At 35.9% G+C, this 14,220-nt stretch overlaps 1 protein-coding gene and 1 pseudogene across 1 annotated transcript in view; both read right to left on the minus strand.

The window, feature by feature from the left end:
• Positions 1-14,220, minus strand: part of eRF1 (eukaryotic release factor 1) — a 114,172-nt gene that overhangs the window by 4,977 nt on the left and 94,975 nt on the right. The window lies entirely within an intron of this gene.
• Positions 8,141-9,428, minus strand: LOC136410392 (histone-lysine N-methyltransferase SETMAR-like; annotated as a pseudogene).

Consider the following 14,220-nt stretch of genomic DNA (forward strand, 5'->3'; position numbering starts at 1 on the left):
TTAAAACGCACAGTTTAACAATATGAAAACATAAATACAAAAAAATACTATAGTCTATTCAGATTTAATTTACGCCTGATGTAAACAAAAGCACGTAAACATCTGAATTGAGCAGGGGCGTATTCTAAATAAAAAAAGTTTCATAAATTATTATTTGACATATTGTAATTACGTATATGTGAAAAGGTATTTATTTAAACAAATTTCAATTAGTATTAGGGATTAACAAATATTTCTGTTTGTTAATCAAATTTTATTTTCTTAAATTCAATTCAAAACAAAATTTTATTATAAATGCAAAATAAGTTTTTGTTATAATAGATTGTAACATTTGCAGGCTATACGGGGTGTCTCTAAAAGGTCTTTACAACGCTCTACCATAAGTAGTTGAGATCAAAATAAAACGATTTAATCACATTTGCCTTAGTCCAAAAGTTGATAATAATCGAGCTACAGGGTGGCAAAGCTGAAATGTGAAATTTAATTTTTAGCCATAATTATTAAAAGGCAAGAGGAAAACTCATGAAATTTTCTACAAGGGGGTTTTTCGGGATGAGGAATTCATATCTACAAACAAAATTTCGGTAAATCGCAGAGGGCCCCACGTATACACATTAGGTACTTGTTTAGGTCCTTCAAACTTTTTTGTTTTTAACGGTAAACTAGTTTTGGATGAAAAAACGTATTTGCACTGTATTTTTGCTTCAAAAAGGTGTACCTTAATCAAATCGCTAATTGCAATAATTTTCGAGAGAAACGCTTGTAAAGTAAATGGAAAGGAATGTAATTTTCTAAATTTATATGTTTTAATATTAAAAATAACATTAAAAAATTACTTAAGTAACTGTTTAAAATGCCCACCATTTACACGCACACAAAAATTAATGCGACGAATAAAATTAACCCCTGTTGCTGTGTGCCACCCTGTAGCTCGGTTATTATCAACTTTTGGACTAAGGCAAATGTGGTTAAATCGTTTTATTTTGATCTCAGCTACCTATGGTAGGGCGTTGTAAAGACCTTTTAGAGACACCCTGTATAGGGTACGGCTTGATAACAGCATCAACGGCTTGAGATTTTCTGTAATTTGTTACTCTTCTGATCATTCGGTTAAATCAGAGAGACCTGAAGAATTATCTTCATCAGATCTAATCATAACCAGTTCTATTTGCGTTTTAATGATGTTGTCTAATTGCCACATTTTTAATTCAGTTTTTTAGGGGACATGTTCCACGCATCTTTTCTAATTTTCTGGGGAAATTAACGATATTCCTTCTTCAAAAAGAATTTTCATGTTTCTAAATTTAAATGTGGAGTTCTTACCTAAATACTGTTTAATTTTGACCCAAATTAACTCAATCTGGTTGAGTTCACAATGGCATGGAGGGAGACAAAGGATTATTTTGTTTTGTTGTTTAGTCATTTCATCTACTGCATATTTATCATAATACTTTTCATGTGATTTAACAAGAGAAAGAAATTGTATTTTGAACATATCGCTATCGAATTAAATCTTTTTTGATTGTAGCCATTTCGTGATGCCATCTTTTCTAGAAGCAGTGGTAGACATTTTTCCAACTTTCTGAAATGATAAGGTGGATTATCAAGCACAATAACACAATTACATATCTGCCAATTTCGGTAAGATGTTTGAAAACCAATATTCAAAAGATTGTCCTGACATTGCTTTATGGTAATCGCCGGATTTTTTAAATTCTATTGCCCATAGTGCATCTGGTACAAACCTTTCTTCTCTTCGAATGTGGCATATGATTAGCCTTTTACCCTTTCCTAAGAAAAAAAAATTATCCTCTTTATCATGGTTTGTAATCATAAAATATTAAAATCTCTAAGGTTCAAAAGGTTTGAGAATATACCTGATGGATTTTTAATCCAGTAAAAAGTCCTAAAAATGTTTGCCTGGACGATGAGACTACCATATACTTTAGATTTGATGTGGTCAGTGTTGATCCATGTCTCATCCAGGTAGTAAATTTTTTGGCCTTCATTTCGGTATAATTTTATTTTTTTAAAGTAATCTTCGCTACAAAGTAATTTCATCTTCGTCTAATAATAGGCGTTTCTTCCCCGAGTTTTAAATTTTAAATTAAGTTTTTTTAGGAGTTTATAAAATGTAGTTTACTTAAACGTCGGCAAATCTGGATCATCATTAACAACTTTTAGTACTTTATCGATCTGTTGGAAGTTCGTTTTGAAAAAAGAATTGGTGTACTTTGCGTCTTATTGCGTTTTTATCAAAATTGTCCACAATATCAGAAATTTGTTTGTAGCGTAGTTTTCTTTTTGATTCCGAAAATGTATGATTCTGTTTATATTCCTTTATAATATTAAAAACTGTTTTAGCACAAACCCCTATTTTAGTAGCAACTCTCTCTTCGATTCCATGTACTATCATATCTAAGTTTTTTTAAATTTCACGTTTATAAGTACTGAGAATCATTTCTTTTGCTATGACATTCAAATGACTCTTTTTAGGCTGTTTTTTGAGAGGAGAAAAATCATATTTTGCAACTTCATCAGCCGTGTCGATGGAGGACATAATTTGATAAATTTTACAAAAACTATAAATGAATCGACCAAAATTCATTATAAATCTAAATTTAACGCACTAATCAAGAAATTATAATAAGTTGTCAACAATTTAAGGGAACAAAAACGTCAAATTTGATCCTGTCCAGTTTCCAATAGACCAGTGATTTTTTGTAGCCCATTAATTTATAGTAACAAGTAAAAATAAGCTGGTCTTCTGGTTGTCATGTGAGTGTATTTATTTTGACTAGGCGTAAATGAAATCTGAATACATTTTAAATTATTTGGTTTCTGAGTAACTGTCCATTGCAGTAGGCAGCTCACTAATTCATGAATTCTGAGTGGTAGAAGGGGAAGAAAAAACATCAACATTCATCTGACTGTCGAGATTTGTGAATAACGATGGATCGGAACCCGACATGTGAACGTTTAGTACACCAGTAATAATTTCTTTCTGTGATTTTAAAGCTTTTTGTATAGACAAACTTCGCAAAAGAGATGCGATATACACTGGTGGTCAACTAATTAGTAACGACTGCAACAAAAATTAATGTTTATTTATAAGGTGTACAAAGAAGTTTCCACTGTTTGACAAAACATGGCCCCACCAGAAGATTATCTTGAAATTGTCAGATATATAACGTATTATCGCAAGTTTGGTCATTTTTTCTTTAGGGAAGGAAAACCTTCATAGATACCCGGTCTGGTAGTTTGGCGACCGGGTTATGTGGGATTCGCCCCCCTAAAGGGAGGGCGCGCCTATCCACTAAAAACCTCCCTTCTTCACCCTGAATCCCCTCCGGAACCGCCGCTAGGCATTACTTCAGGGGGGGTATCTTTAGAGTCTACGCCCCCCCTTTCACCAGGGGGGGGGGCAAACTCTCTCCTCCTTTCCTCTCTCCTCGCAGCGGCCAAGACTTTTTTAAAAGCCTCGCACCTACCCGTCCCCGTCCTATGTCCCTCCACATTGCATATGCAACATCTCTCTCCTCTCTCTGCATATGCACTCCTCCCTTTTATGTCCTTCCTCCCCGCACACAAAGCAACACCCTGCCCTATCTACTCCCCTACAGTCCCTCGCTACATGATCCAATCCCCAGCACCTGTAACATCTCCCCACTTCCATTCTCCTTTCCATCCTACACCTATTACACCCCACTCTCAAGTATGGGTCGTCCATCAGCGCCTTCACCTTTTCCTCATCCATCACAACTGTCACCGTCTGTGTGTCCGCCCTATTCTCCCTCATGTCCCCCACTGAAAACTCCCATTCCTTAAGTCCCTCCACCTTTTTCAATAGCGCTCTCCTTACATCGTCCTTGCTTGCCGTAACGTCTATTCCCCTTACGTGTATTATGTCCCTTTTTTTATGTGGTCCCCTCACTGCCACCTTTGTTATTATGCTCCTTTCAATAACCTCCTTTAGCTCCCTAACATCTTCCTCATCCTTCCCCATTTCCACCAGAATTTTTCCCTTTCTCGTAGTCCCTGTATTTGCTCCTTCTCCTCCCTGCCCTTTACTTACTCCTTAATTCTGTCCACCGTTTTCCTCAATTGTTTCCTCGGTTCCCTGCTCACCACTAATGCATAGGTTTTCTTCCTTTTATTTATTACTTTATTCTTTTTTTTTTGTCTATAAATATTATTATTTTTGGTTTTGTTTTCCCGAATACAGCTTCCACCATCCTTCTCATTCTTTCCACATCCATCTCCCCCACTTCATGCATGACCACCCACTTCTCTTCTTCCGTTTCTCTTCGTAGTTCCACCAGGCTCTCCCATAAATCTTCTTCCCTCCCTGTAAGCGTTATCTTCACCACTTTTTGTCCTTTTTGTCTTTGTCTTGTCCCAGTTTTAATTTTTACTGTTTGTTCTAATACTTCAAAGCCCTCTCCGCACTCCTTCAACTCCGGAAACCTCATCCTATATCCCGCTTGTACCCCTTTTTTCATCCCCTTGTCCCCAAATACGACCAACACTACTTTTACATTATTATTATTTCCAGTTTTCAAAGAGTTCCCAATTTGTATTTCAGATTTTACATACGCCGACTTATTCCATTCGTTTTGTGCTACTCTTTTAAAATCCCCATAGTCATTTATCCCTTCCACTGTATTTATTTCCCCTTCTATCTCCGATTGACTTCCTTGATCCCTGATTTCCTTTCCTCAACCTTCCTCGGTCTGTACATCCGCGTCATAATACATCCTCTCCGCCCTCTCATACCTATGTTTCTCCAACCAGTTTACTCTAATGTCTTTGTCTAGAATATTCCTTTGTCTCTTTAAATTTTTTGTTATCTCCCTTATATCCCTTTGCGTGTTTTTCTCAATTTTACCTTCCAATTCTTCTATAATTTTTTAAATTCTGTCCACTGCTTTAGTTAGAATAAACACTTCCGTACTTTCTTTAGTTTTATACGCATAACAGTCTTTCTTTCCAATCGAGGTGTCCATTATTTTTCCTTTTCTTTACCATATTTATATCCATTTCCGAGTTTCTTCTCCTTTCTTCCTTTTGCAAATACTTTATACTATACTAATATACTGGTTTTTTAAGTTCCTTTTTTCTATCTTATCTATATGCCTGTCCGTATGTCTGTTTGTCTGAATGCTTTGAGAGTCTTTGCCCCCTCCCCCCCGAATCCATGGGGCCAGCGCTGGTAACCGGGGCTCTCACCCAGTCTGAACCGGCGGCGGAACTACCACCCGCCTGGGGTACCGCGTTCCTTAGTTCACTCATCATCTTGTTGTGTGTCTTTCTTTGTCCGGTCCCTCTCCCAGGACCCGTCCGGCACGGTTGCACCCACCGGCATGGCTCCTAGGGTCGCAGGGACCCTCTAGCCCTCCCACCACAACAAGGTGAAGACACCTCAGGAGGGAAGTTTGGTCATCTAATAACAACTGACTAACCTGAACTAACCTTGAAATATTAGTGACTCCTCATCAGCATCACATAATTTATTTTGTTCAATAATGTCAAATTTTACGCCGAACAAGCGTCATTTGCGGGAACTTTTAATTTACTTCTTTAATTTGAAGAAATCTGTAGCTGAGACGCATCGATTGCTTGTAGAAGCATATGGTAAAACTGCTTTAAGTGAGAGAAGTCGCCGCGAGTGGTTTCACACATTTAAAAATGGTGAATTTGACATGAAAGACAAAGAACGCAGTGGAAGACTTGAAGTGTACGAAGATGCGGAATTGGAAGTATTATTGGAGGAAGATTCATCCCAAACGCAAAAAGAACTTGCACTTACATTAGAAGTGGCTCAACAAGCAATTTCGCATCGTTTAAGTGTTAAAAATTGGGTTCCTTATAAATTGAAGCTGAGAGACGTTGAACGCCGACTTTGCATGAGTGAAATGCTGCTTGCTAGGCATAAAAAAAGGATTTTTTGCATCGAGTAGTCACTGGTGATGAAAAATGGATCCATTACGTTAACCCAAAGAAAAGAAAATCATGGGGACCACCTGGCCATGCTTCAACATCAACAGCCAAACCAAATATCCACGGAAAAACACTCATGTTGTGTATTTGGTGCGATCAGCTTGGTGTCATATACACTCACTTTCACATGAAATGCACCACTCAGTAATAATAATAATTAAGTCTTGTAATTTTGGCAAAATAATGCTTCATAATAGAGTATCAAATGATCAGACTTTCAGTTAAAAGATACATCGTTTGATAATGAAAAAATTAATAATAAGTGACATCGCCTCGTACCGCAATGCAAGCACGTACTCTTCGCGGTATGCTTTGCAACAAATGATCAATATCTTTCTGGGGTATTTTATTCCATACTACCTCAAGATGATGTCGTAGGTCATCCACATTGTTTTGATGCCTCGGTAAATTTCGAAGACGGCTACTCATCATATCCCAAAGATGTTCGATGGGCGATGAGTCCGGTGACCGTGCAGGCCAAGGCAGTATTTCCAATTGTGCTTCTTCCAGGTATCGTCGAGTAATGTTCGCACTATGTGGTCTTGCATTATCCTGTTGGAAAATGCCATTTGGTAAAGTTTGCATGAAAGATACTAATACTGGCCTCAGAACATTGTCAATGTAGCGACGTGCGTTTAGGGTGCCTGGAACGAACACAAGAGAAGATCTTCGGCCAACACATATCGCACCCCAGACCATAACACTAGGCGTTAAAGCTGTGTGGCGCCTTTCAGAAAATTGCAAATTTCTTCTTTCACCTCGGTATCGTCTGACTCTTCTACGACCATCATTGATCCATAAACAAAATTGCGACTCGTCACTGAAGACGATATTGTTCCACTCATGATTCCAATCAATTCGTTCTTGACACCAGGCCAATCTGGAAGCTTGGTGTTGGGCGGTATGAATGCGGGCCAAAAGACGAAACTCTTCTGTAAACTGTTGCCATCGACACCCGACGATTTAGAGCTCCCATCCAATCTACTGCAACAGACATTGTTGTTTGAAATCGATCATCAATGGCCATCCGTCTAAGAAGTCGATCTTCACGTGCGTTGCTGGGAGGACGTCCAGCTGGACGATGTCGCTGAACCCTTTCTTCAGACCACGAAGACCATATTCTCGCAATCGTGGTGTGGTTCCGATTTATTCTTCGGGCAATCTCAAGAAAAGAAAGTCCACCCTCCTTCATGCCGATAATTCGCCCTTTATCAAAATCCGAAACGTGGGAAAATTTTCAACGCTGTCTCACTAGGGGCATTTGAGATGTCTTGTTCACAGTTCAACAACAAAATAAACTGATATTTCTATGTAAATATTATTTTATTTATTTACAATTGAATAAAAAATCTAATAGGTCGATGATAAAAAAACCACCAGCATTCTTTCTTTTTTACTGAAAGTCTGATCATTTGATACTCTATTATGAAGCATTATTTTGCCAAAATTACAAGACTTAATTATTATTATTACTGGGTGGTGCATTTCATGTGAAAGTGAGTGTATTAAGATTTTTTTCGATTGATTTGTCACCACCAAATCTATGATTTAGTCTGGCGGTGATAAGAGAGCCTTTAAGTGCGAGCATTTTATATCTGACCCTACTTTTTGAATTTATCTCTTATTTAGTCTAGGTAATCACATAACTCTTATATTTCCATGTGGGAATATACAGGGTGTATCCTAAACATGCGGCAAAAATTCAAGGGGTGGTTCCTCAGGTGTTTTTATGAAGAAAAGTTCATATGAATATTTGGGGAAAAATGCTGCCTAAGGGAGCTAGGACCTTTCAAATGGGGCACCCGGAAGACGGTTTTTCGTCAATATTTTCGAAACCGTTCACACTAAAATTATGAAATTTGGTATATTGCATAAACTTTTGACGCTAAATCAGAATCTGAGTCCAGAATTGTAAAATTTTAATCAAAAGTGTACCGTACTGGAGGGGTTAGAGGTAAAAATTACCCCATTTTTGCTAATAGTAATTTTTTGTCATTTCCATTTTACAATATGATGCCTGAAGCACGTTTACGTAAAAAAGATACTCTTGGTCGATATCGATAGGACCAATCGTTTTCGAGAAAATTCCAAAATGTTTTTCGACAATAATAATATTATGCTACTTTATTATTAGGTCGTGTAGTATGAAATGAGTAGAATTGAATTGAAACTTTAGTCATTTCTTTTTCATATGAAATGTTTTTATTGTCAATCGAAATATGCACCACCATTATCAATACACTTCTGCCATTTAACGGGAAGTTCATTGATTCCCCTGCTGTAAAAGCCGGCAGGCCGGGAGTCGATAAACTCTTGGAAGGCAGCTTTGACAACCGCGTCGGAGTTGAATGTTTTCCCTACCAAGAAGTTATCCAAATTTTGAAAGAAGTGATAATCAGTGGGTGCTAAGTCTGGTGAATACGGTGGATGACGAAGAGTTTCCAATTCCAACTCCTGTAGCTTGGCCAAGGTGACTTGTGCGGTGTGTGGCCGAGCGTTGTCGTGCAACAATAGCGGTGCGCTTCGATTGACTAATCTTGGCGCTGCTTAACCGTCAGTTGCCTCATCATTTCGGTCAGTTGTCGGCAGTAGACATCAGACGTAATCGATTCACCAGGTTTCATGAAGCTGTGATGGATGACACCTGCGTTGGACCACCAAACGGACACCATAAGCTTCTTTTGATGAAGATTTTTTTCGCACAATGTTTTGATGGTTCATCTTGATCCAACTACTGCGATGAACGTCTGGTATTGTCATATAGGATCCATTTCTCATCACAAGTAACAATCCGATTCAAAAATGGATCGTTATTATACCGGCACAACAAAGAACAAGCCTCGAGACGTCGTTCTTTCTGTATGTCGCTCAACTCATGCGGTACCCACTTGTCCAGCTTTTTCACCTTACCAATTTCAGCCAAATGAGTCAATATTGTTTTTTTGGTTACACTGAATATTAACGATAATTCGCTTGCACTTTGACGTGGATTCGCTTCCACCACGGCTTTCAGATAATCGTTATCCACTTGAGTTTCAGGTCGTCCACGTGGTTCATTTGTTCAGGTTAGTTCAGGTCAAAATTGCCAGAACGAAATTTCATGAACCAACGAGATACTGTTTGCTGTGAAGTGACTTCAGCACCAAACACATCATTAATATTGCGAGCCGTCTGAGCTGTTGTGGTTCCACGGTGGAACTCATATTTCATTAACACACGAATTTCACTATTTTGCATGGCTGCACAAAAATTTTTATAAAAATAAAAGTTTTCAATAATTTTTAACACTTTAAACTCTGATCGAAAGAGGAAGAATGTGCCTTTTCCACATAAAAAAGTCAAGTCCAAATATAGATTTAGAGTGAAGTTATTCGCAGTTGAATGTGGCACTTCGAGAATCTACTCATTTCATACTACACGACCTAATAACTAAATACTTTTCCTTATTACATGTAAAGCATCTTTATCTACAAAAACTGTTGGAAATGACCACCACCAGTTAAAATACAGGAATCTAATCTTCTCCTCATTGGCTGCCGAGCTCTTTCAAAAATACCAGGGTCATTTCTTATTACATTACACCCTACAATTATTTAATTTCTCAAAAAATCTTCCACATTTTCCACTGGAGTAACGTAAACTAAGGACTTCAGAGAACAGTTTTTGTAGATAAGGATGCTTTACATGTAATAGGGAAAAATATTTAGTTAATAAAGTAGCATAATATTATTATTGTCGAAAAACATTTTGCAATTTTCACACTTCTGCGACATTTTCAATAATTCCGTAACTGTAATTCCATTCACTGAATTAATGCCGAGAGGCGGTTCCGGTGGGGATCCAGGGTGAAGAGAGGAAAAAGGTTTTAGTGGGTAGTCGGCAATTGCCTGAAATACTGTAGTCTCACACTATTAGGCCGATCAACAACATAACAACAACGGTCTGGTGTGCGTAAATGCATTTCCTCAACCTCTATAAAAAAAAGCTGTAATTCCGTTGGAAACACAAAATTTCAAGCAAACTCGTTCAATTTTCTTTTCCATAGTAAAAATCGCCAGACAAACTTTTCGTATCGTAAACAAATAGCTGCCAAACACATGTTGGTTAACTTATCCCGCTCAAACTTCACACGAATGTAAAAAAAGGTTTTATCAATCTAGGAAAAAAAATTTTACTCATTTCGGTTTACGAGCGTAGTTTAAATGAACCAGTCCGAGTTAAGTTTTATCAGATGGTATGTCCAGTTTTGTTTCTGCTAAGATTTTTTTTCATGCCCTTTTGGACCGAAAATATCAATAAACAAAAATTGTATTGTTGATGAGCCCTCCTTATAAAAAAATGACTAATAATTGAATATATTTATATTGAAGAGTCCCAATATTAATACTTTCATTTTTACGATAGGCCTTTCTAATTAGCTGACTTCCACTGTAAATGGAGAAACCTTTTGGTCTCTTTAGTATGAAACAAATATTGCTTGCCTAAAAAAGCTGATATTTTATCAGTATTTTTGTAGTTTTTCTTCAAAATGCCACGAGTTGTTAATTTATCAAATTAGATAAAGGATCTTATTGTTAAAAAATATCACCAGGGGGTCAACCAAATCCATATTGGAAAACAGTTAAATTTAAACAAAAGTGTTGTTTGCAACCAAGTGAAATTGTATCAAGAAAGGGGATATTCAACCCTAAGTATACTGTACCAACTGTTAAACATGGGTTGGCAACTTTCTTGTGTGAGAATTCTTGTCTGGCCATGGGATGGAACCACTAACAAAAATAGAAGGAATATCAATATCCTGACATTTTAAGAAATAAAATATTACCATTTGCCGAGGAATCCTTACCATTAGTTTGGAAATTTCAATACGATAAGGTTTCAAAGCATATTGCAAAACTGGTCAAAGAGTTTCTTGAAGCAGAACAAGTGCCTATTATAAAATGGCCAGCTTGGAGTCCGGATTTAAATCCCATTGAAAACATGTGGAAACAATTCAAACGTGAAGTCAGGAATAAATACCCGGAAAAATTTATAAATAAAGATCAATTATTTGCTGCTCTTTCACAAGCTTGGTATGAAATTTTTTAAAACAAAATCAGATCTTCCTTGATCTCAATGCCCCAAAGATGTACAGAGATGATAAAGAACAAAGGATTTACGACTAAATATTAAAAGATATGTACGTTTTGTTAATTTTTATTAAAATTTTTCCACTTATGTCCTCTAAGAAAATACATTCATTTATTTTGTATAATAGAAATCTCCATTTATTTATTTATTTGTGCATTATTTAATTTAAGAATTAACCTGCATACTCATAAAAAAATTTGATTAAAGATTATTATGCACAATCGTAAGTAGAAAAGAAAATTCAAAAGTTTCACCACTTTTGATCAACATTGTGTATCTATGTTATGACAAACCTATATTTTTGATTTTTTAAAATTTTTGAATTGCTACGATAAAAAATGGTTGTATACCAATTTTATAATAACCCATTGAAGGGTTTTGCCAAAATAAATGATTTTATCCAAATGGGGCCCCATATTCAAAAAGCCCTAGTGCTTAAACGACAAACTTTTGAACAAAAAGAAAAAATACTTGTTGGTTCATTTCAGTAGTAGAATGTATGCTCAGAATATTTTCACTTTGATCGGGAACACCCTGTATAGAAGCGGGATTTAAAAATAAATACAATTTTCCATCTTGCATTGGAGCCATCGATGGAAAACACATCGTAATAAAAGAACACCAGAGAAAAGAATCCGATTACTTTAATTATAAAAAAGATCATAGCATGGTTTTGTTCGCTTTAGTGGACCGTGACTATTGCTTTACATACAGTGGCGGACATAAATATGAAAAGATTATTATTTTGTACTTTATTTAAGCAAAGTCGATAAAAAAAGGAACATTGTGTTAAATATTATAACAATCAAAATGGGTACTAAACATTTTGAACTGTTTATATTTTCGACTAAACAGGGTATTTCAAATTCAACCCTCACCATTAGCTTCTAAGAAATTAGAGGAAATACGAAGAAGTTTCAATGGGGGCAAAATTGTGTAATTTAGGACTTGCATTTTCAAAATTTGAATTTTCCGAGTACTTTTCAAGATATCCGAAAAATATTAAAAATTGGAAATTTCGTTTTTATTTATTTTTAGCGTTATTTTACAAGTCTAAAACAATAAGTACATTTTCATTGCCACTTTTTCTCAGCTACACGATGACCTTTTCAGATTTGCTATGCGACGTTTCGTCTACCATCATCAACTTTATTTTTTTTATGGGCGCCATATTGGATTTTTTGACAGAAAAATAATGCGTGTCATTCTGATTTCATTGATATACAATTTCCTATAATTTGTTATTTTAAATGCCCAAATATTTAAATAAAAACAAATATTACTTTAATTGACCTTAATTTCATCGAAGGATTTTTTTTATGCGCATTACATGACAGAACATGTCAAACGCGATCGGTGCACGCAGATTCCAATGAAAATGAGTTTCACAAATGAAGAAAAACGGAATCTTCGAAAGTATTCGGAAAATTCAAATTTTGAAAATGCCATTTGATCAAGTCCTAAATACAATTTTGTCCCAATTCAAACTTCTTTGTATCTTCTCTAATTTCCGAGATCCTAATGGTGAGGGTCGAATTTGAAGTTCCCTGTAGACATTCCTTTCTTATCAACATTTTCTTGTTTAGGGCTCGGTCAAAAGTATGGAAAAGAAGTTAGTTATTTCATATTTTTGCCGTTGTGGCCATTACTTTACTTCTACTGTAGTGTTGTTTGCAGTAACACATTGTTAGAAATGAGTAAAAACAATTATTTCTCAGAAGATTTGTGGAACAAAGTAGTAGAGTTAAATGAACAAAGATTGAAACAGTGCATAATCGCAAAATCTTTAAGAATATCAAAAGGTTTAGTTTCAAAAATTTGAAAGAAATATCGAATTTTAGGCATTGTAACAAATCGCTCCAAATTTGGTAGCCCTAGAAAAACTAGCCCTTATGTACAAAAGTGTATTAAAAGATATCGATAAGAGACCCACACAAATCATCTCGACAGATAAACGAGGAAATTCGCGAAAATTTAAATGTAACTGTGACTGGCAGCACTGTGAGACAATGTCTTTATGAAGATGGTCTTTTTGGAAGAGTTGTGGTAAAGAAACTCTTGCTTTAAAAAAAAAAAATAGCAAGAACAGAATTTGATTTGCAAATAGGCACTTACACTGGAATACTCAAAAATAGAATACCGTTCTAAGTGATGGAAGTAAGTTTAAAATATTTGAATCGGGTGAAAAATCATATGTTGTCATGTGAGATATGATATAAACAAAGAGAAACTACAGAGAAGCATGAAGGTGGCGGTCTAACAGTCTGGGGATATTTTTCTCAGTGTGGAATGGGACCGTTATTTAAAATAGATGGAAAAATGGATTGGTTTATGTACAGAAACATTTTGAAAAATACGATGTTACCATTTGCTTAAGAACAAATGTCTCTAATGTGGAGGTTTCAACAGGATAACGATCCTAAATACTCTTCTCGGCTGATAAAAAATTGGTTTTTGGAAAAAAGCATTGATATTTTGTAATGGCCCTCCTAATCACCAGATTTAAACCCAATAGAACATCTGTGGGACTACTTAGAGGGCAAAATTCGATTAAGGATCATTCATAATGTGCGGGATTTATGGGAGATACTGCAAGATGAGTGAAAGGGCAAGTGTAGAAGTTTGCAGAAACTTGTGGATTCAATGCCCAGAAGATGTAGAGCAGTCCTTGAAGCAAACGAATATTCCATAAAATATTAGAATTTTTCGGAATAGAACGGTAAAATAGTCTTTTAAAATTTTCTTTTCCTATTTTTGTCAAGGACAATTTTTTACATTCATTCTGAAAAAGTAATGGTTGTTTTGGTTATTATTTCATAATAATTATTAAAGAGGGAAACATACCTATATACAGAGTGGTTCAATAAGAGCGCCTCGGACGATTACGACTTTATTAATGGTTTTGATAAAACATTGTTTTTATACTTATACAGTGCGGACGTTAAATGTTCCCCTCCTACTTTTTTTTGAACGAAGGAAGATATGGGCTTGGGGTAAATTTTGTTCCATTTAAGGTCACATCTACTACATTCCGATGAATAAATGACATGTGTCACATGAACACCCTCAGAGAAGGCGCTGTCAACGCAA

The sequence above is a fragment of the Euwallacea similis genome, chromosome 8 (assembly GCF_039881205.1).
Source record: "Euwallacea similis isolate ESF13 chromosome 8, ESF131.1, whole genome shotgun sequence".
Lineage (NCBI taxonomy): Eukaryota > Metazoa > Arthropoda > Insecta > Coleoptera > Curculionidae > Euwallacea > Euwallacea similis.